This window comes from Bombina bombina, chromosome 5, assembly GCF_027579735.1.
Source record: "Bombina bombina isolate aBomBom1 chromosome 5, aBomBom1.pri, whole genome shotgun sequence".
Classification (NCBI taxonomy): domain Eukaryota; kingdom Metazoa; phylum Chordata; class Amphibia; order Anura; family Bombinatoridae; genus Bombina; species Bombina bombina.
The window spans coordinates 678,575,710-678,599,723 of NC_069503.1; the positions used below are offsets into that span (position 1 = coordinate 678,575,710).

The 24,014-nt window shown below is 39.8% G+C and overlaps 1 protein-coding gene across 1 annotated transcript in view; it reads right to left on the minus strand.

Moving 5' to 3' along the window:
* LOC128660686 (MARVEL domain-containing protein 3-like) overlaps window positions 1-4,451 on the minus strand; it is a 60,865-nt gene extending 56,414 nt beyond the window's left edge. Inside the window, exon 1 of the mRNA XM_053714639.1 lies at window positions 4,323-4,451. The gene's annotated coding sequence lies outside the window, so the exon portion shown is untranslated. The remainder of the gene's footprint in view (window positions 1-4,322) is intronic.
* Between the last annotated feature and the right edge of the window lie 19,563 nt (window positions 4,452-24,014).

Sequence of the window (24,014 nt, forward strand, 5' to 3'; positions counted from 1 at the left end):
TGAAATGGTGGCATAAAATATACCAAAATGGGCCTAGATCAATACTTTGGGTTGTCTACTAAAAATAATATATATATACACATGTGAAGGGTTATTCAGGGATTCCTGACAGATATCAGTGTTACAATGTAACTATCACTAATTTTGAAGAAAAAAATGGTTTGGATGCAAATTGCTACTAAGGTATTTCTAAACTCAGGACAAAATTTAGAAACTATTTAGCATTGTTGTTTTTTGGTGTTTGTAGATGTGTAACAGATTTCGGGGGTCAAAGTTAGAAAAAGTGTGTTTTTTTTTCATTTTTGTTATCATTTTATAATATTTTTTTTATAGTAAATTATATAATATGATGAAAATAATGGTATCTTTAAAAAGTCCATTTAATGGTGAGAAAAATGGTATATAATATGTATGGGTACAGTAAATGAGTAAGAGGAAAATTACAGCTAAACACAAACACTGCAGAGATGTAACAATTGCCATGGTCCTTAATGGTAAGAAAATTGAAAATCGGTCTGGTCACTAAGGGGTTAAGAGGGACAGTCTAGTCAAAATTAAACCTTCATGATTCAGATAGGGCGTGCAATTGTAAACAACTTTCCAATTTACTTTTACCATCAACTTTGCTTTGTTCTCTTAGTATTCTTTGTTAAAGGCTAAACCTAGGTAGGTTCATATGTTAATTTCTAAACCCTCGAAGGCCACCTCTTATCTCAGTGCATTTGACAGTTTTTCACAGCTAGACAGCACTAGTTTGTGTGTGCCATATAGTATAACATTGTGCTCACTACCATGGAGTTATTTATGAATCACCACTGATTGTCTAAAATACAAGGCTGTCAAAACTGAAATAAGGGGGCAGTCTGCAGAGCCTTAGATACAAGGTAATCACAGAGGTAAAAAGTATATTAATATAATCGTGTAGGTTTTTCAAAACTGGGGAATGGTTAACCCCTTAATGACCGAGGACGTACGCCATACGTCCTCAGAAAAAAGGCAGTTAACGCCTGAGGACGTATGGCGTACGTCCTCAGTTTGGAAAGCAGCTGGAAGCGATCCTCATCGCTTCCAGCTGCTTTCCGGTTATTGCAGGATGCCTCAATATCGAGGCATCCTGCAATAACAATCTGTACCCCTCCGGTGCAGAGAGAGCCACTCTGTGGCCCTCTCTACACCGGACATCGATGGCCGCAATCGTTGGTGGGTGGGAGCTGCAGTGGGAGGCGGGTGGGCGGCCATCGATGGATTCAGAGTCACAGAGGGGGGCGGGATCGGGGGCGGGAGAGTCAGGGGCGCGCACAGACACGCGCGCGTGCACGGGGGATCGGCGGGCGGGCGCGTGCACGGGAGGGAGCGGGTGGGAACCGCTTACACTACAGAAATGATTATGTAATAAGTGGGAGGAAGAGGGGGAATAAATGCCCCCAAAAAGTAATCTAAGGGATCTGGGAGGGGGTGGGGGTAGGGGTTGGTCGTGGGGAAGCTACACTACAGAAAACTGTTAAAAAATTAAATAAAAAAGAGAAAAAAATATTGTTAACTGGGTACTGGCAGACAGCTGCCAGTACCCAAGATGGCCCCCAATAAGGCAGGGGGGGTTAGAGAGCTGTTTTGGGGGGGGATCAGGGAGGTTGGGGGCTAAGGGGGATCCTACAAAGTAGCATATGTAAATATGCTAAAGATGTATTTTTTTTTTTTTTTAAAAAACTTTTATTTTAGTACTGGCAGACTTTCTGCCAGTACTTAAGATGGCGGGGACAATTGTGGGGTGGGGGAGGGAAGGGAGCTGTTTGGGAGATATCAGGGGGTCTGATGTGTCAGGTGGGAGGCTGATCTCTACACTAAAGCTAAAATTAACCCCGCAAGCTCCCTACAAACTACCTAATTAACCCCTTAACTGCTAGCCATAATACATGTGTGATGCGCAGCAGCACTTAGCGGCCTTCTAATTACCAAAAAGCAACGCCAAAGTCATATATGTCTGCTATTTCTGAACAAAGGGGATCCCAGAGAAGCATTTACAACTATTTGTGCCATAATTGCACATGCTGTTTGTAAATAATTTCAGTGAGAAACCTAAAATTGTGAAAAATTTAGAGTTTTTTTTTAATTTGATTGTATTTGGCGGTGAAATGGTGGCATGAAATATACCAAAATGGGCCTAGATCAATACTTGGGGTTGTCTACTACACTACACTGAAGCTAAAATTAACCCTAGAAGCTCCCTACATGCTCCCTAATTAACCCCTTCACTGCTGGGCATAATACACGTGTGGTGCGCAGTCTCATTTTGCAGCCTTCTAATTAGTAAAAAGCAACACCAAAGCCATATATGTCTGCTATTTATGAACAAAGGGGATCCCAAAGAAGCATTTACAACCATGTATGCTATAATTGCATAAGTTTTTTGTAAATAATTTCAGTGAGAAACCTAAAGTTTGTGAAAAAAATTGTGAAAAAGTGAACAATTTTTTTTATTTGATCGCATTTGGCGGTGAAATGGTGGCATGAAATATACCAAAATGGGCCTAGATCAATACTTTGGGATGTCTTCTAAAAAAAAATATATACATGTCAATGGATATTCAGGGATTCCTGAAAGATATCAGTGTCCCAACGTAACTAGCGCTAATTTTGAAAAAAAGTGGTTTGGAAATAGCAAAGTGCTACTTGTATTTATGGCCCTATAACTTACAAAAAAAGTAAAAAACATGTAAACATTGGGTATTTCTAAACTCAGGACAAAATTTAGAAACTATTTAGCATGGTTTTTGTTTGGTGGTTGTAGATGTATAACAGATTTTGGGGGTCAAAGTTAGAAAAAGTGTGTTTTTTTCCATTTTTTCCTCATATTTTATAAAATTTTTTATAGTAAATTATAAGATATGATGAAAATAATGGTGTATTTTTAAAGTCCATTTAATGGCGAGAAAAACGGTATATAATATGTGTGGGTACAGTAAATGAGTAAGAGGAAAATTACAGCTAAACACAAACACAGCAGAAATGTAAAAATAGCCTTGGTCCCAAACGGACAGAAAATGGAAAAGTGCTGTGGTCATTAAGGGGTTAATAAAGGCATTATCTATATGTTTTAACAATAACAATTCTGGAGTGGACTGTCCCTTTAAAGCCATCTGCCTTGAATGATGATAAAGGACTGAACCTTGATAAAGTAGGTTCCTTCTTATGGAAAGTGCTCATGGAGTTTCTCTCTGGAATTTTTTTTTAACAAAAATAAATAATTAAATATCATTGATAATCTCATATGTAATTTAAATCACCAGACCCCAGTGATATTCTACTGATGACTGGAATCTGTTACCATGACATTTACCATGAGTCTTCCCTGGTCCAGGTTATATTATCCTAGCAGTATGCTTTAGCCATATTGTTCATTCTATGAACCAGTGAGATGTACAGCTTTAGGGTTGTGGGGAAATGTTTTTCTACCCAGACAGCTAGGAGGCTTCTTAAAGGGACAGTCTATTCAAGGATTTTAAAAAGATAGATAATCCCTTTATTACCCATTTCCCAGAGTTTGTTTATAGATTTATTTTATCTAAATGGAGATAAAATAAGCTATACTAACTTTTCAAGAGGCATATTCCTGGAAAGTGAATGTAAATTTTGCTAAGAAAATAAGATTAAATCATTTTAAAACATGTATTTTGTATGCAGATTTTTTGCAATGCACTCTGCGTGTGTAAAATAATATACTTTATTGTCCTCTTTAGTTTTTATGCCAACAATTCTAGCGCTCTTAATATTTATGATATACTTTTTTTTATTTTAGTTTATTTTACCTTAATGGAGAATAGGTAATTAGCCTTTGAAATAGCTATACACCACATCTGATAGAAATAAAGCAAACCCTATATCATAAAATAAATAGCTGCACCATTTTACTGATCTCGTTTCCTCTACTGAACAAGAATTCCATTGTTACTTCCTCACGGTTTCACATTCTGCCATCTCTAATAGAGAACATTTATACTAATATGCCCCTCCCCAAACCCTCCTTCTTCCCCCTCATTGCTGTCTTTTGCACTACGCTGCAGCATCTCGCTCTGACAAAATAACTTTTTGCTCTCACTCATTAACACAAATAAAATTTGCCCTTCAATGCATTTGTTTGTCACCGCTTTAGACACAGTCTGTTACAATAGAAAAAACCCTTGTTCATGTCACAATGTGCAACAACAATAAATTAGGTGATTATTTTGTATTTAGTTCAAAATAATTTATCCTTTCCTTTGTATTCAAACGTTCCTACAACACTATTTACACCAGAGCTGTATTCGCACATGAAAATAGCTCACCTTTCTGTGAAAATGCTCCCATTCCAGGGTGGTGTATTTCCTGCCTCAATGGCAGCATAAACACCTGAAACCACTAGTGAGAAACAGTATCGGGGGACAGGTGGGACCGGTCTTGCAAGTACTCTTAGGAGGAGCCTTAGACTGACTGTTTATTTACCACAGCAAAAAGGTATGTGAGCACCTCCTACACACCTTGTTCCTGGCAAGTAGACAGGACAATAACCTTGTCAGAGAGAGGCAGGATATCTGATTAAAGTGATCCAACCTCTTATCATTTTCTAAATTTAGAAGGAATTTCATTTTAGTGTGTCATATAATACTATTTGTCTATGAAGACAAAACACATGAACCATATAACAAAATCAACATCCAGCCAGCCACCTCTTCATTTGGAGTTTACCTGTAGTTAGTGACTGCCCTGACTTTTTCCTTTCTGCAGATTACAGGGCTGCTTTGGAACAGGTTATCACTGTGAAGATTCCAACACTGCCCGTGTGATGCGTTTTTCATAACCATTCCATTCAGGACAGTGTTAATTCCATCCAAAACAATAGAACTCTGCAACTACTAAATGAAAAACAGAAAAACTTTTTTTTGAAGCAGGAAAACTGAGAACTATAAGATAAAATAAATAAGATCAAGTTTGCATGAATGATATATTTATATTCAAATAACAACTTAGCAATTAGGCATGTCCACGGTGTGAAGAGTCACAGAGTTTTCCTATATATATAAATCAATCTGGGTAAATAAATGTAATAATTTCATTAATACTATCAATACTATTAAACTACTGAAAAAAATATTTACAACTTTAACTCTGTAATTGCTTTATTTGTGCCCTATGTGTATAGTGAGTGTAAATCCAAATAAACCTCTTGTATTGTCCCCCTTTTGTTTAAAGGGACACTGTACCCAATTTTATTCTTTTGTGATTCAGATAGATCATGGAATTTTAAGCAACTTTCTAATTTACTCCTATTATCAAATTTTCTTCATTCTCTTGGTATCTTTATTTGAAATGCACAAATGTAAGTTTAGATGCCGGCCCATTTTTGGTAAACAACCTGGGTTGTCCTTGCTGATTGGTGGATAAATTCATCCACCAATAAAAAAGTGCTGTCCAGAGTACTGAAACCAAAAAACCTTAGATGCCTTCTTTTTCAAATAAAGATAGCAAGAGAATGAAGAAAAATTGATAATAGGAGCAAATTAGAAAGTTGCTTAAAATTGCATGCTCTTTCTGAATTACAAAAGAAAAAATTTGGGTTCAGTGTCCCTTTAAGTGCATAGATAAAGGAGTAGCAGAGTTTGGGTCTTCAGATCTTATGTGTTCCAAAATGCAAGTTTTTAGGAGGAGTTTAGTAAATTCTTTGTATTGTATATAACGTTTGACAAATAATTAAACTAGGATTGTATTTCCTGTATTTTTGCCAAGGGCAGCAGAATTTTAGGGGGGCAGAAATTATGCTTGGTTTCATAAGGCCTTGTTGCTTTCAAGCACTCCAGAGATATAAATGGTTTGCTAGTGTATTAAATGGGGAGCACATAAAGGGATAATCATTGTTGCATACATTTCTGTGTTTCAGGCAGGAATAAATGAATAATTAACTGTTTAGTACATTTGTGAGAAACATATATGAACTAAATGGGTAGAGGTTGGGAGTTAGGGGGGCAGTAGAACGCTTAGTGTCAAGGGCAGCACAAAACCTAAATACACCCCTAAATCAAAAAGACTACATTATTTGAATTGCAATTCAAATAAGATTTAATTAAATATAATTTATGTAGAGAACTTCAATGAACAGTTTTTACCTTGGTTACAAATGCATTACATTTTGCATAAAAGGAAGAAATTGTAAGGTCTTTCTAAACAGCCACAACTAATGCACACAAGTAATAATATTCATATTCTTATGATAAGAGAACATAAATAGGGTTAGAGCAAGCTCACATCATCATAATGCCCAGGATTGCCCCTTAAAGAGATATAAACCCTACATTTTTCTTTCATGATTCAGATAGAACATACTATTTTAAACTAATCTCCAATTTACTTCTATTATCAAATTTGCTTAATTCCCTTTATCCTTTGTTAAACAAGCAGCAATGTGCTACTGGGGCTAGATGAACATATTGAGTGAACCAATGACAAGCAGCATATATGTGCAGCAACCAATCAGCAAATAGTTCCCAGACGTACATTGCTGTTTTTGAGCCTACCTGGGTATGCTTTTCCATAAAAGAAAAAAGCAAATTAGATTAAAAAAAAAAAAAAAAAAAGTAAATTGGAAAGTTGCTTCAAATAGCATGTTGTGTGCAAATCATGAAAGGAAAAATGTAAACACTAACTACAGTATAAACTTGTGCCCCTTACAAATGACACTATAATATATATATAGAACATGCACCATCAATACCAGAAGTGTAGGAAGGGTACACTCCCTTTACATTATGAGTTGTTCTCAACACGTCCAGTAGCCTAGTGGACGTGTATTTAGCAGAGGGATTTAACCTTTATATTACAATATAGCTAAACACTAAAACAAGGCTAGATTAAATGATGAATTCAAAGCAAAAATCAGCCTAATAAAATACAGGTATATTTTAAGTGAAAAGTTTCATTTTTTATAAATTAATAGGTTGGAGCTTACTTTAACTATGTATTTTTTATTGTATTACTGAAAACACATTAGTAAATGTTGTGCTTAACAACAAAATACAAATATGAACCATACAACATTATTGTTTTAATTTATATAGTGACAATGGCAGACCCATAATTATATAGAAGCAAAACACAAATAAAGCAGATAGTGAGTTTTTCTTCTGCACAACCAGCACTAACATGAGATGACTTGATGACTGTCATGAGATGCAGGACACAGCAAAGATGGTACAACTCTATTTTATTGTAGAGCATGGAGATATACATCTGGTAGCAATGATCTCACTAACTAACTGCGACACAGACAAATGGACCTAAGCCCCGCCCCCAATCTGGTGATGTCACTTCCTACTCTCATCACATCTTCCCCCTTTTCAAAGGACAAAGCATACATTTTTTTTCATTTGAATATAACAAATAACAAGGTATACAAACAAAGTATACAACAACAATTTTGTATAGTATATAACAAGTTACAGAAAATATAAACAACATGAATTACATCCTGACTTGAACATCGGGGTAGACTACCCTAGTCCACAGTGACCATGGGATTATTCTGCCCATACTTCCTGTCACTGTTCTAACTAAAGTTAATCCCGATATCGGGCCGGAAGTTTCACCACTGTTCTGCTTGATGTAACCCTACATGAACTGTCCTCTGATACAGAAGAAGGTGATTGAGAGTCCGCTGGAGGCAAAGACATACCCCCACTGTGATCTTGCTGAGGGGAAGGCACCCCTTTTAAAACGGGATCCCACCGGCGGTGGTACTGAGGCATCCAGTTCCAAACTCTCAGGTACAGTCTGAAGATGTTTTCGTTTACGGCGTGTAACTGTCCCTCCATCAGTAAGGACTACATAAGACCTTGGTTCTGGAGAGCGTCCAATTACCGTAGCAGACGTCTTCCATTTCTTCTCATCATCCAGTTTAATTCTGACACTTTGCCCCGCATTCAGCTCCTGCAAGGGCCTCACAGGATGTCTCCTGTCGTAGAAGAATCAAAAGCCCCTTTTTGCCTCTTCATCCCTCCTAAGGAATAGAGCTAGTTGGCTGGAAGACACCCACCGAGGGTAAGGTGGTGCGAATCTGGCGTCCTAGCATCAGCTGTGCCGGGCTAACCCCTGTGGCTTGAATGGGTGTCGCCCTATAGGACAAGAGGGCCAGGTACGGCTCAGATTGCTTTAAAATGAATTTTGTTGTTTGAACTGCCCTTTCAGCCATTCCGTTGGCCTGCAGGTAATGTGGACCTAACGTGGAATGTACAAAATCATTTTCCCTGCTGAAAGAACTGAACTCTGTGGAAGCGAACTGCATTCCGTTATCACTCACCAGCTCCATTGGTATGCCCCACCAGGCGAACAAGCTCTTAAGATGAGTGATAACGGCTTGACTTGTGATTTCATTCAAAGGTTCAATTTCCAAATCACGACTAAGGACTTTTTACCATGCAGTTCGCACAAATTAGCAGCTATTTTCTGCCACAGGCCTGCAGGCAGCGGAGTAGAAATCAAGGGCTCTCTTCTCTGAGTAGGCCAGCGTTCCCGGCAAAAGGCACATTTAGACACATGGCTTGCAATGTCGGAACTGATTCCAGGCCACCATACAGCCATAGCTGCCCTTTCTCTGCACTTTGTAATGCCTAAGTGGCCATCGTGAATCCTGTTTAACATCTCCTGCCGCATGCTAACAGGAATAACAATGCAGTCCTGGAACAGCACCAACCCATCCAGCTCCGGGATCTGCGACCTTTCTGACTGGTAAGAACTTAAAGACATCCAGGCTGCCCGACTCTCAGGCCAACCTTCTTTTATGTACTGTATAGCTTCTTGAAGGTCTGTATCTAAATATGTCTCTTTCTTTATTTGTTCTAGCTTCCCTGAAGAAATGGATTTGGAGGCCAGGACTGAATCTATATACACTTTCACATCTGATTCCGTTGAAGACTCTTCAGCAGCAGCCAGCGGGAGTCTGGAATGTGTATCCTCCACAACCAGTTGTTTCCCCGGCACATGCACTGCCTGAACGTTGAATCTGAGCAGCCTCATCAGAAGTCTCTGGCATCTTAGGGGTGTTTTGTCAATATCATAGGAATTGATTAGAGGGACTAGCGGTTTATGATCCGTCTCCAGACTAAATTTCTCTAAACCCACTAGGTAACGCTGAAAGCGCTCACAGGCCCAAACTGCAGCCAGGCACTCTTTCTCAATCTGGGCGTATTTTGACTCAGCAGTCGTCAATGTACGGGAAAAGTAGGCGATGGGCTGTAGTTTGTTTTCATTCAGCTGCAGGAGGGCGGCCCCTAACCCATAAATGCTTACATCAGCTCTAACCACAGTCTTTTTTTGTAAGGGTCATAAAATCCCAACTCTGGGACAGACCCCAGCAGGGACTTGACCTGCATAAAAGATTCATCCTGTGAAGGTCCCCAGACCCAGGCAACATCTTTCTTTAGAAACAAAACAAGGAGAGGCGCCGTATGCGTGAATCTGTAACCAGCAAGAGGGGAGTATAGACAAGTACAGGGTATTCATATTCTGTAGCGGCACTCCAGTGTGCCAATAGAGACAGGCTGGTTTTCACAGCAGACCAGCTAGCTGTACAAGGCAGGATCAGGAATCCCTGAAGGAGCTAGGTCCACAGGTAGCGTAGAATAATGCACTCAGCAATGAAGGTGTGTAGTTAAAAAAGATTTAATACACAATAAAAACAATTTTAAAACAACAGTTCATGCTGTTGTTTTTAAATAATTTTTAAATTGTTTTTATTGTGTATTAAATCTTTTTTTAACTACACACCTTCATTGCTGAGTGCATTATTCTACGCTACCTGTGGACCTCGCTCCTTCATGGATTCCTGATCCTGCCTTGTACAACTAGCTGGTCTGCTGTGAAAACAAGCCTGTCTCTATTGGCACACTGGAGTGCCGCTACAGAATGTGAGTACCCTGTACTTGTCTATACTCCCCTCTTGCTGGTTACAGATTCACACATACGGCGCCTCTCTCCTTGTTTTGTTTCTACAGTTGTTGACCATCATACGGTGAAGATAGAGTGCTGCCTCCATTCCTGTGGACTATTTGTCTCCCACTTTATCCCATTTCCTACATCTTTGATCAAGGACTGTGTGACACATATTGGTGATTATATCATATCCACATTGTAATTGTGGTTGTTATTATTCATATTGGATTCCTTGACTACTTATTAGCGCCCCCTATAGGGTTTGTACCCTTTGTCTCTGTAACATCTTTCTTTAGCAACTCTGTGATAGGGTGTAGCATTGTGGATAAATCTGGAAGGAACCTGCCCACATAATTTACAAGGCCCAATATTTGTCTCAGCTCATGTACATCAGAAGGATTTTTCATCTGTTCAATAGCACAGATTTTCTCGGGGTCTGGCTTGATGCCATCCACATTGATAATATGCCCAAAGTAACATAACTCAGCTTTCCCAAAATGGCATTTCTCTCTGTTTAGCTTCAGCCCGGACTCTCTGATAGTCTGCAGCACACAGCTCAATCGCTGATCATGTTCCTACAATGTAGACCCATAAACTAAGATGTCGTCCATAACGACTGCCATGCCCACGTGGTCTCTTAGGAGAGAACTCATTTCTCTTTGGAAGATTTCAGGAGCAGAGGATATCCCAAAGGGGAGTCTGCAAAAACAAAACCGACTTACTGATGTAATGAAGGTAGTCAGTTTGCGGCACTTTGGATCTAGTGGTATCTGCCAGAAGCCACTAGAAGCATCCAATGTATAGAAGAACTTCGCCGCCGCCAATTTCGGAGCTATGTCTTCAAGTGTCAGCAGCACATATCTCTCGCTCTTCACCACCTCATTCAGCCTTTTTAAGTCTACGCAGATGCGTACCTTCCCGTTTTTATTTGCAACGGGCATAATGGGGGCACACCAGTCAGTTGCTTCAACAACCTCTTCAATAACCCCCATATTCTTCATACGCAGAAGCTCCTTCTCCACTTGAGGCATGAGCGGGAACGGAATTCTGCGGGGAGTGGTAATACTGTATGGGAGTGCGTCACCTTTAAGTGTTATACGGACTGGGTTGCAATTCAGTAGGCCCAATTCACCAAACATATCTTCTGATATCTCATTCACTCTGGCTACTAGGCCCAAACCACAAGCTGCTTTTCTGCTCAATAAGTTGTTAAAACACTGACCTCTAATCACATGCACCCACATGGTGAATTTCCTTTGCTTGTACTCGCAGCTGGCAAGATATTTCCCCACACAATCAATGTGGCCACCAGGACTATGGACTTTTGTTGTAACTTTCGCCAGCTGGGGCTGTCGAGGCAGTTTTATGAACGCTGCAAGAGACATTACAGTGATGTCTGCTCCTGTGTCAATCTGAAAGGCAACTTTGGCTCCCATTACAGTAAGGGTAACCCTCCAATCATCTTCTGAACCTGGCCGTTCAACAACAGACCCCACAAAGGACACTTCTTGACCCTCCTGGTCGCTATCCACCGACATCTCCTTAATATATTCAGTCTTACCACTTCAAAATGGCCCATTCTGTTACATTTTCTACATCTTTTGTCTTTAGCAGGGCATATGACACTCTGATCATGGGCACGGTTGCACCATGGGCATGCTGCGCCCATCCGCTTCTGAGCCTATCTGTTGCCCTAGGTCTACCGCTCACACTGTGCCTTTCACTAGCAGCTCTCCTGAACTGCTGCACTTCATCCACAATACTCTCAGACCTCAGATCAGCACTTTGCTTCTTCACCAGTTCACTCTGGTGGGCCATCCTGATAGCCCCATCTAATGTTAAATCAGACTCTAACTGTAGCTTCAGTGAGACTTCAGCATCTGCAATTCCAATAACTATTCTGTCTCTGATTTTCTCTTCTTTAGCAACACCAAACTCACAGAATTCAGCTAGTTCATACAGGCTGCGCCCAAATGACTCCACAGATTCTCCCACACTCTGAACACTCTCATGAATCACATTTCTTTTGGGCACTGAGTTTATTCATAACTATTTCAAAGACAAATTCTTCCCCTTCTTGGAAAGTAAAAGCATTGAACACTGGCTCCACATCTTTCCCCATAGTGTATAAAAGAGAATTAACTTGTACTTCACCACTATCCTTGTCCAGCTTGGAAGCAATCCTGAAGCTCTGAAACCGCTGACGCCATGTGGGCCAAGCTGCAGGCTGAGAGAAATCAAAAGGCTCAGGTGGGGTAAAGTTTGACATTGTCATCGATCAGGAAACAGAAGCGCAGGCAAGAACTTCTGACACCATGTCAGGAGATTCAGGACACAGCAAAGATGGTACAACTCTATTTTATTGTAGAGCATGGAAATATACATCTGGTAGCATTGATCTCACTAACTAACTGCGACACAGACAAACGGACCTAAGCCCAGAATCTGGTGACGTCGCTTCCTACTCTAATCACAATGACTTTAGTGCTTTTAATTAAATTACCTGCCAAAGTCTAGAAAAAGCATCAAATTCCCCCATGACATATTTGGAGGAAGCAGGGAGATGAGCCAAAGGGCAGACAGATGCCAGAATATGATTGGCATGAATCAATTCTAAATGGAAGAACCTAGATAAGGGTCCATCATAGATATAAGAAAAATGAAAGCCCTCACACCAATCATAATAAATTACTGAGTATAAGTAAAGATTAAAATATTTAGGGAAATGTAATATAAAGGGCCACGTGTGTTGGTGTGAGCAAATGTCCAGTAGTAAAATTGGTATGAAACATACTGACTTATATGTGTCTTTTATTTACACCATACATGTGTTGTGAATAATTTATATGTATATTGAAAGCTTATTTATCATATTGTGATATTGCCATTTAGTTTGACAATAGGTGGAGCAATTGCTTAAGCATCTTATCCCATGCTCCTGTTGTTGGTATCCTGTAACCTCACATCACATGATTAGTCACACTCACATCTAATTTTAGTGCCTTCCTTACATTAGTGGGTTTAATTCCTGATGCTATAACATAGCTGTTTAGAAGGTACACTTTTGTTCTGAAATTGCACAAGTAGTCTCCACAACTTGGACAGGGCAATCCAAGACCATACACAACTGTACCTCTGTTTTATGAATATTCTCTATAGTTAGGGCTCAAAATCTCTTCTACATATGTTCTTTATGTCTGTACATATTTTTTCACTGGGTCATCCATTTTTGAGAGCATCTTATCATCTCTGCATTAAAACACCTAGATACAGTTGAAATTGTTGCAGATCTCAAGCCATAAATCATAGCATATTGTTGGTGAATGTTCTAAGACAAATTGCGTGCCATAGCCGAAACGTTTAAAAAAAAAAGCATCAATTAAAACTATAACTGCATAATATTCTACTTCCTGCTTGACATCACAGTGTTTTGTCTTTGTTTTAAACTTTAAAAGCACCTCCAACTATTCATAGGAACAACACACATTTCTGTGCTTTGACTGTCTATTTTGTATACTATATCCCTCAATTTCAGTAATCAGCTTCCTGGTTACTGTATACAGCGTGTTACTAACTCTTGTAAGGATTTATACTGTGGTGATCCAAAGTTTCCCCCTGACTTTGTTTCAGTGTTGTTATCTATTCAGAAAATCATGGGACAACTCTGAGTCAGAGTGAGTTTCAAATGTTCATGAATGCATTTCCTTCTGAATAGAAGAAACATTTGTGTCATACTGGTATTAGCAAAAATGATTCTAGAAAAGATTACCACTGTTTCAATGGCGTACACATTCAAGCTGTGCACCCTCATTCAAAACCTGCTCATAGACCTATTAATGGTGTGTATCTTGCCATTGATGACTCAGTTTGCATCATACAGCCACTGCCAACTCTTTGAGCAGCCGTGGTGCTTTAAAGCTCATGTGAATTTGTTTTTGTGCTTCATTAAAAATGCTGAAATGCAGTGTATTATTACCCATCAAAATGCAGAGCAATTTACGCCTTCCTGTTTTTAAGCATTAAAGGGACAGTCTACACCAGAATTTTTATTGTTTTAAAAGATAGCTAATCCCTTTATTACCCATTCCCCAGTTTTGAATAACCAACACAGTTATTTTAATATACTTTTAACCTCTGTGATTATCTTGTATCTAAGTCTCTGCAAACTGCCCCTTTATTTCAGTTATTTTGACAGACTTGCAGTTTATCCAATCAGTGCCTGCTCCCAGATAAATTCACGTGCACGAGCACAGTGTTATCTATATGAAACACATGAACTAACACTTAACAAAACTGTTAAAATGCATTCTGAAAAGAGGTGGCCTTAAGCTTTCAACTAAGAATACCAAGGGAACAAAGCAAAATTGGTGATAAAAGTAAATTGGAAAATTGTTTAAAATGACATGCCCTATCTGAATCATGAAAGTTTATTTTGGCCTAGACTGTCCCTTTAACTGTAGTGATAAAGAGACAAGATAACTTTATTTTCCAAGATTGTACCCATCCATAGACACCATACACTCCCTGTTTATGAAGCCAAGTGGGTACCAATATATGAGTTCATAGCTAACTGAGGTCCTGGGAAGTCCAGTTTCTGGGCAGAAGTACAGAGAGGTTATGATTGGAATTTGAATTCCCTTGCTTTTTATGCATTTATCTATGAACCTAAACTCTAGCAATATAAGCTTTTTGCTGTTAAACATTGTATTTTACTTGTATGGATACAACTCAGGTATTTTGTATCCAACTGTTCACTTATTTATATTGTGGTGCTTTACAAATCAGTGATAAAAAAATGTAAGAAAACTTTCCTTGCTTGCAGGACAAAGACTGCTTCTTTCACCTTAGACGGCACCATGCTTGATTTTGCCTTGGGTACCAAAACCTGATGATTTTACCTGTTAAACGTATGGACATTCTGCTGATGGAAAACAGTAACCTATAACAACACATGCACAGGTAAGGAGTCTATTGAATGTTCGGCAATGTTTTATGTTTCTCCTATTTTGTGGATATCAACCACTGTTATATAACATGTTTATAGATGGTCATGTCATAGCCGTTATGACTCTATATAAACCAAATGTTTAAACTAAGCACTGTTGTTAACTTTCCAGGGCAAAGAATAATACATTTATTTAGTCAAACAAAAGTCTACCAACAAACTGACAATATCTCTTTATAAGAAGTGGATAGCAATGACCTTTCCAGAAATTCTGACATCTGTTCATTGATGCCTTGATATTATTTTGTTTAGGTCATTGTATTTATTTGTTTGTTTGTTTATTTATTGCACCGCACTCTCCTTGCAGAGAAAGTTCTGTGGATATCTGTGTCCTAGCTGGACCCAAAACTGGAATACTACCTTTCACATTGCAAATACTGTATGTCAGTCAGAGCTGACGGATATGTACACGTGTGTAGCACTCACTATCCTAAAGGCCTATTGGATGGATTAGTGGTCAAAAAGAAGAAAGGAGGAGGAAACTAAAATATAAAATATAACCTTTATTAGGATATTAAAAATTCAGACATACACACAGAAAAACAACTCTAAAAACACAGGAAGTGGTAGGTTATTGGTATATAAATGCACAAAAACAGTGTATGCCACTTCAGAGTTGGTACAACTTATACATGGTAAGATAGCTCTGGCCTAGGATGTCGGTTTTAATCCATAGTCAGGGTATATATCATGTATTATAGAAATGGATATATAGGTCCAGGGGGTCTCATAAGAGAATAAATTCAAATCTATAATGCAAATAGATATTGCATATAAACATAAGTAACACAATAATCCCAGGTGGTTGCGTCTATAAATTGCTATTATCTTAGGTAAATAGCTTTCAAAGGCTTAAGGCAGCCCTTAAGTATGCTGTTACTATTAGACTATATCATATATTAGATTATACTGCTAAATGCAGCATTTAGGATATTGTAAATAGGTATAACAAAGAGTTAAAGTGATAAACTGTCAGTTGCAAAGACTTAAAGTAAATTACTAGTCTAATTGCGGATAGTCTTCGATAACCACAGATGTAATAAATAATAATACAAAGATTATTTTCAGTCTATGATAAGTCTTTAGTGTCTTTTCAACAATAGTATTTATATCAGGATAAATAATAGTGGGTAATGAAAAAGTATAAGTACAGATTGAGATTGTTATTTTGGTATGTTAAATCTGTAGTATAAATTAAGGATACTTATTGAAACACGATCGTTACATTCATGTAAAGTTAATATGGTTGTCGTAAGATGATATTCGTATAGTATCAACCTGATGGCAAACAACTGTATCATAAATGTGCTAAGATATGGTAGATAGCGGTAACTGACGCTTGCGAAGTAGCTATATTAAATTCTATGATCTACCACGCGCTAGTATCCGTTGCGTGTAGTCCACATTATTATGCATCAGGTCGCTCAGAGTAATAATAACCACCACATATATTTCTGCTAATTTTTTAAAAAAATGCTTATTTTATAAACATTAAACTAATCCCTAGTTTAATGTTTATAAAATAAGCATTTTTTTAAAAAATTAGCAGGAATATATGTGGTGGTTATTATTACTCTGAGCGACCTGATGCATAGTAGTGAGCACTACACGCAGCAGATACTAGCGTGTGGTAGATCATAGAATATAATATAGCTACTTAGCAAGCTTCAGGTACCGCTATCTACCGTATCTTAGCACATTTATGATACAATTGTTTGCCATCCGCTTATGGGGGAAAATAACTTAATCTTATGATAATACTATATCAGAAATACTGCCACAAGTGAATTGTGTCTATTGCTAAATATACTGTGGTTCTAATGACAGGACGTGACTAAGATCATTCCAGTATACTGAACACTAGCAGCCTCTTGAGTATTTAACAAAGGATACAAACAGATACCGCTGACCTTTTTAGTGTTATGCTTTAAGCTATAACCAGCATTTCTATATCAGACATAATTGCGCATATATAGTGGATACAAGTATCTTTTGATACAAGGTATAATTTCAGGTTGATACATACGAATATCATCTTACGACAACCATATTAATTTTACATGAATGTAACGATAGTGTTGCAATAAGTATCCTTAATTTATACTACAGATTTAACATACCAAAATAACAATCTCAATCTGTATTTATACTTTTTCATTACCCACTATTATTTATCCTGATATAAATACTATTGTTAAAAGGGCACTAAAGACTTATCATAGACTGAAAATAATCTTTGTATTATTATTTATTACATCTGTGGTTATCGAAGACTATCCGCAATTAGACTAGTAATTTACTTTAAGTCTTTGCAACTGACAGTTTATCACTTTAACTCTTTGTTATACCTATTTACAATATCCTAAATGCTGCATTTAGCAGTATCATCTAATATATGATATAGTCTAATAGTAACAGCATACTTAAGGGCTGCCTTTGAAAGCTATTTACCTAAGATAATAGCAATTTATAGACGCAACCACCTGGGATTATTGTGTTACTTTTGTTTATATGCAATATCTATTTGCATTATAGATTTGAATTTATTCTCTTATGAGACCTCCTGGACCTATATATCCATTCCTATAATACATGATTTATACCCTGACTATGGATTAAAACCGACATCCTAGGCCAGTGCTATTTTACCATGTGTAAGTTGTACCAACACTGAATTGGCATACACTGTTTTTGTGCATTTATATACAAATAACCTACCACTTCCTGTGTTTTTAGAGTTGTTTTTCTGTGTGTATGTCTGAATTTTTAATATCCTAATAAAGGTTATATTTTAGTTTTTAGTTTCCTCCTCCTTTCTTCCTTTTGAACACTAATCCATCCAATAGGCCTTTAGGATAGTGAGTGCTACACACGTGTACATATCCGTCAGCTCTGACTGACATATTTGCAATGTGAAAGGTAGTATTCCAGTTTTGGGTCCAGCTAGGACACAGATATCCACAGAACTTTCTCTGCAAGGAGAGTACGGTGCAATAAATAAATAAAAGTCAGAGAGAAAACTCTTGATGGAGGTGCACGCAGGACTATAATATTGACATATTTGTCTTGTGTATATCTAGTACACAGCACCCCTGCTTATAGATTTTTAGACCTAATTAAGTGATATAGATAAGCAATACTTAACCCTCCACATTAGTAGTGCTATTAGTACCCGTGTTTTTACCTTTCACATTGACTTAGTGCCCTAATGGACAAAATCATTTAACTGAAAGACTGAGCATTTTTTCTTAGAAAATACCAATGGTGACAGAATTACCCTTGATAAAAGTAATAAATATATACACAAACTGTGTGAGGACCATACACTAAAATCTATATCAAGGTAATAAGAGACAGAGTGTATAAATTAAATACTACTCCAAAGTATGTTTAGGGTGCGCTCAATGTTGAAAAAAATCACTTAATGTGACATGAAACATACACAATCTCCAAACGATATGATAGATACATAAATAGGTAGTCTGAAAATTAACCATATATGGACACCAGTGTTACCTTACACAAAATATCAGGACAAAACAAACCCAACTGTATGCAGTGAGGCAGTTCTAGTAAGTTACTCAGTCCAAATAAATTGTTAAATAGCAATCCGGGCTCCCAAGGTAGAAGCCAAGACGTCAGTTCATAAGTATGAAAGGCTGTGAAGTTCTGGGATCAAAGCAAAGTAAACACGCAGGTCTAAAATATAGGTGTATCAAGCCGTGACTCCAGAAAATAAGTGGATGAAACGCATGTGAAGGGAACGGACTAAGGGAGGGGCTTCTGGGAGGACAATAGGAGTTTTTTAGGTGGCTGAGTGAGGGTAGCCAGGTGATAGACTTACCTATTGGCCATTGGTCAGGAGCTGGGCAGGGAAAGGCCGATCAGAAGTTACTTAAGGAAGGTGCTAACAGGAAGCGGTCGCTAACCTTTTTTCTTTGTTCCAGGTAAGAAGGTCAGCATTGTGGAGAATGATGTCCAGGAACAGAAGAATCCCAAGGCGCTATCTTGATGATGGAGAGACAGTTTGGAGGACGAGGGGGATCCAGGTGCAGAGGGAGATCAAGCGACTGGAGAAATCTAGAAAGGATCAGCAGGCGCTACAGGAAGTAGGAGTATCCCGTGCGGTCCCAGCAGAGGTTGGTCCAGTGGCGGTAAAGCAGGTAAGCACTCCTACAAGGGGTCCCCCAGTGTGAGGGTCCAGACCAGCAGGTAAGGTATTGATCGTAGGAGGCGAGGGGGGGGAAGTGCGGTCCATTGCTTCTCTGGAGGGTAACTTAGGGGTCCCAGATATTTTTACCCTAAGTCCGGCATCCAGCGGGGGGTATCCCACCCGGGCAGGGGGTATTAGTGTCCCCACAGTCACCAGTAGTGTGCCATATTTTTGAGCCCAGGGGCGCAGTCCGTAGGGGGCATAGTGGCAGGTCTGAGGCGCAAAATAGGGGGCATCATGACATCACTGTGGCGAGAAGGCGCTCCGGCGACGTAAAGGGGAGGGGCAGCCCGGGTAGTACTGCGCATGCATGCGCCTTCTATGACGCTAGTGAGGGTGCGCCAGCATGGGGGCGGCCATTTTGGGACCGGGATGAAGGTTTGGGGCAGCAGCAGGGTTACAATGTCGGCGGGTGGGACAGGGAGCGGATGCATCAGGGCAGTGAACAGCGGCGGTATGGCTGGTATAGGAGGTGGTTGGATAGGGAGCGCTGTGGCCCCAGTGTGCCGACCGGAGGCTGAGAACACAGTCAGGGAGGACCGGGTGGGTGGGGAGATACCACATGGTTTGGGGGAGGGCAAGGCCCCAGGAGGGATCATATAGGGGAAAATATGTAGGTTATGGGAGCGGGGTATATAGGGAGCCAGCTAGAGTAGATATATTTGAGAAAGGAACAGCAGGGGACGGTAGGCCGCAAAAGAGAGCAAGGGCATTTGAGAGAGATAAGGGCAGCAATAGGGTGATTAGGGACAGGGAGGGCAATAGGTACAGGTTAATAGTGGAAAAGGGGGAGGAGATAAGCGAGGCAAATATTAGGGACAAAGAAGGGGGAGAGGTACAGAGAGTGGTAAAAGGGAACGCACAGGGGGGTAATGCACAGGGATCAGCTGTAAAAGGTAAAGGGACAAACAATATCAGTATGTTGCGTCTACAGAAAAAGACAAGGGGAACAGTAACCGGGGAGCAGCCACGGCAAGCGGAGGAGATGGCAATGTCCAGCATCTCTGCAGAAGGAATCGGAACATTTGCGGGGGCTTCCTCACTAAAGACAAGGACGGAGGAGGCAATAACAGCAAAGCAGGTTGAGGCATCACCAAGGACTGCGGAGACACAAGGGGCAAAACAGGGTAAGAGGATATTGTGTATGAACAGTAATGTATCAGTTCATCTGAAATGGACTGAAAGGATGATAATGTAAAGGGAGATGGGAACAAGAGGATATTAAAGATATTTAGAAACATTTATGCCAATCAGGGTAAAGGGACAGGGAAATAGGTAATTGGGGAAGAGGAAGCAGAGAGAGGGGAGGTTTTTAACGGGGACGATGAGGTTACGGGAACTTTATTATTACCACTAACGACTCATTTGAAGGTGAAAATAATCATGAGGGCACAGAAGGGAAAGTATGTGGATACATTCGATATTGCTAGAGAAGCTATGGCGTTAAAGTCCAGAGGGAACAAGGTGAAAGGAAAAAAGATTAAGCAGTCCTTTACGGAATGGATAAAAGGGATATTAATATATGCAGAGTGTTTAATTTCTGCTAAATGGAGAAGGTACAGGGTATGTTAAGATACATTAATTTAATTACTAAGTGTTACACAACATACAGGGGGTTTGCATGGAAAGACTACTACGCAGAGTTCAGAAGGGGTAACCTGCAGTTTGGAGACAAAGGAGGAGTTTGGGGTAAAAACCTTGGACATGTACACAAGGTTAATGAAGGTGCAGGATACACAGGGGGGCAGAAACTTTAACTTTAATAAGGGCATTAAGTTAGAAACAAAGGAATGTTGGGCCTATAACGAAAAAAGGTGCGATAGGGGGGCGCATGTAAATTTAAGCACATTTGCAGATATTGTAGCTGAACGCATGCAGGAATGGACTGTAGGAAGAACAACAGGATTAATGGGTACGGGAGGCAGTCCTTTTGGAACCAGGGAAACACAGGGGGAGGACAGGCTTTGGGAAATAGTGGCAACCCCCCTGAAAATAGATAAACTGATAAGCGAATTGCGGGCCTATCCTAATGCGGAGGATAGAGATTTATTGATTGATGGGCGAAACAGGGATTTTACAGTACCAGTAAGAGGGAAGGTAGTTGGGGCAGCTAAAGCCAGGAATTTAAAATTTGCAGCGGAGTTTCCAGGAATTTTGAAAGAAAAAATAGAAAAAGAGATAGCATGGGGGCGGATGGCAGGGTCATTTACTGAGAAGCCATTTGCTGATTTAGTCATTTCCCCACTGGGGGTGGTTCCCAAAAAAGAAAAAGGGAAATATTGCATGAGGTAAATGATGCAATCGATAAATTGGAGGCCACAGTTCAATACCAATCATTCGACAGCGCAGTGAATATGGTAAGGGAGGCAGGTGCAGGGGCTATGATGGCAAAGATTGACATTGAATTAGCATTCCGGTTGTTACCATTAAACCCAGCTAGTTTCAAGCTTATGGGATGCAAGTTTGAGGGACTATTTTATGTGGACAAATGCCTGCTGATGGGCTGTTCCATATCATTTTCAATCTTTGAGAAGTTTATCTCTTTTCTGCATTGGCTGCTGGTGGCAAGGCAAAAAATGGAGTCTGTAGTCCATTATCTGGACGACTTCATGGTGGTTGGAGGGGCTGGGTCGGAGATATGCGAGCAAATGAAGGTGGGATTGCTAGGAATGTTGGAGGAACTAGGGGTACCAGTGGCGAGTGAAAAGACAGAGGGCCCATTCGCAAGGTTAGCCTTTTTAGGCATAATTATAGACTCGGTAAAAGGGCAATGCGAGTTCCCCGCGGATAAAGTTGAAAAAGTGAGAACGCTAATAGCGGGGATGGTGACGTGAAAAAAGGTAGCATTAAAGGGACAGTAAACCTCAAAAATAATGTTATATAATTCTGCACATAGTCAACCAAAGGTGTCAATGTCTCTGAAGGGTGACCAGCTCCATGAGAGCCTGTTCAGAAAATGAAATTACAATCAACAATTATATAAATATTTTGACTCCCTTACCTCATTCTGTACAGACTAAGGTAAGTACAAAAAAACAGTGGCCTTTTTCTTCAACTATACTGCTAACCTGGCCCATCACTAAATCAAATCTGCCATCAACTGTGCAAAGTAAGGCATTCTGGTTTATACCATGTAGTGGTTTATAGTGCAGAATTATATAACATTATATTAGCCAAACTTTATAAAACATAATATTCGCTTTTAATTTTTTAAAAAAACGGCTGTTTTACAGACCCGCTCTCTGTGCTCTTCTGAGCGGGTCTGTTTGTTTCACACAGTGCATCGGGCCAGCTGTATAGTCACAGCCCGGCCCGACCGCGCCTTAACACTTAGTGCAGCTCGCTCCTGCTCTGTCTGACAGCAGGAGCGAGCTGCACTGTGTATAATGGCGCGGTCGGGCCGGGCTGTGACTATACATCTGGCCCTATGCACTGTGTGAAACAAACAGACCCGCTCAGAAGAGCACAGAGAGCGGGTCTGTAAAACAGCTGTTTTTTAAAAAAATTAAAAGGGAATATTATGTTTTATAAAGTTTGGCTTATATAATGTTATATAATTCTGCACTATGTGCAGAATTATATAACATTATTTTTAAGGTTTACTGACACTTTAAGGGAAATTAAAAAAATGTTGGGGGTACTGAACTTTGCGTGTAAAGTCATAACAGTAGGGAGGATTTTTAAAAGGCGTTTAGAGTTAAGCACGAAATGCGCAAAAGACCAAAACACATGATTAGGGTGTCAGGGGAGATGAGGGAGGATTTGAAAGTCTGGGACAATTTCTTGCAAGAATTCAACGGGGTTAGGATATGGCAGGAGGTGTCCTCAATGGTAGAGCTGGAACTGTATACCAACGCAGCGGGCAGTTTAGGCTTTGGGGCATATTTCCAGGGGAGATGGTGTGCAGGAGAGTGGCCGGAGAGGTGGAAGGAGACGGAGTGGGTTAAGAACCTAGTACTACTGGAGCTATTCCCCATAGTGGTGGGCATTGAATTATGGGGAAGGATGTTATCAAATAGAAGAATAATCTGCTGGTCAGATAATAAGGGTGTTGTGGATGTGATCAACCAATTATCAGCATCATCGCTGCCTATGGTTAGGTACTTGAGATAGTTTGTACTGAAGTGTTTAAGATTTAACATCTGTTTCAAGGCTAAGCATATTCCGGGTTATGGAAATGTGGTTGCTGATGCGCTATCCCGTTTTAAATGGGAAAGGTTTAGGGCGTTAGCCCCCAATGCCAGACAGGAAGGTGAATGTTGCCCTATGCTTCTTTGGCAGATTGGCAATGGATAGAAGGAATCAAAGAGCTGGTCGAGAAATCCTTGGCACCAAGTACCTGGGCAGTTTACAGAAAATATTGGGGACGATGGTGCGAGTTTAAGAAGGGGCCAAAAGCGGGAGAGGAAGGGAAATTCTTGGAATGGTTGTTGATCCTAAAAAGAGAGGGAGTAAAAAAAGGGCGTTTGGGTTCAGTATTAGCGGCAATATCATATTGTTCACAGCTATACGGGGGAATCAATTGGTCTAAGAAGTTTATAGTGAAAAAGATTGTGAGGGCATGGGGGAGAGAGGAGGATAAGAGAGCGGATAAAAGGGAACCCATAACGGAAGATAGGTTAGAAAGAATGGTAGTTGCGTTAGCAAGGGTCTGTCTGAACCAGGACGAAGCATTGATTTTTAAGACGGCTTTCATAGTGGCATTCCACGGAACCATGAGGATAGGGGAGCTGTTACCTAAAAATAGGAAGATAGGAAAGGGTGGTATAGAAATAGGAGATGTGAGATGCGGGGAGGAAGCCGTGCTTATTTTTGTAAGGAGATCCAAGACAGATACAGAAG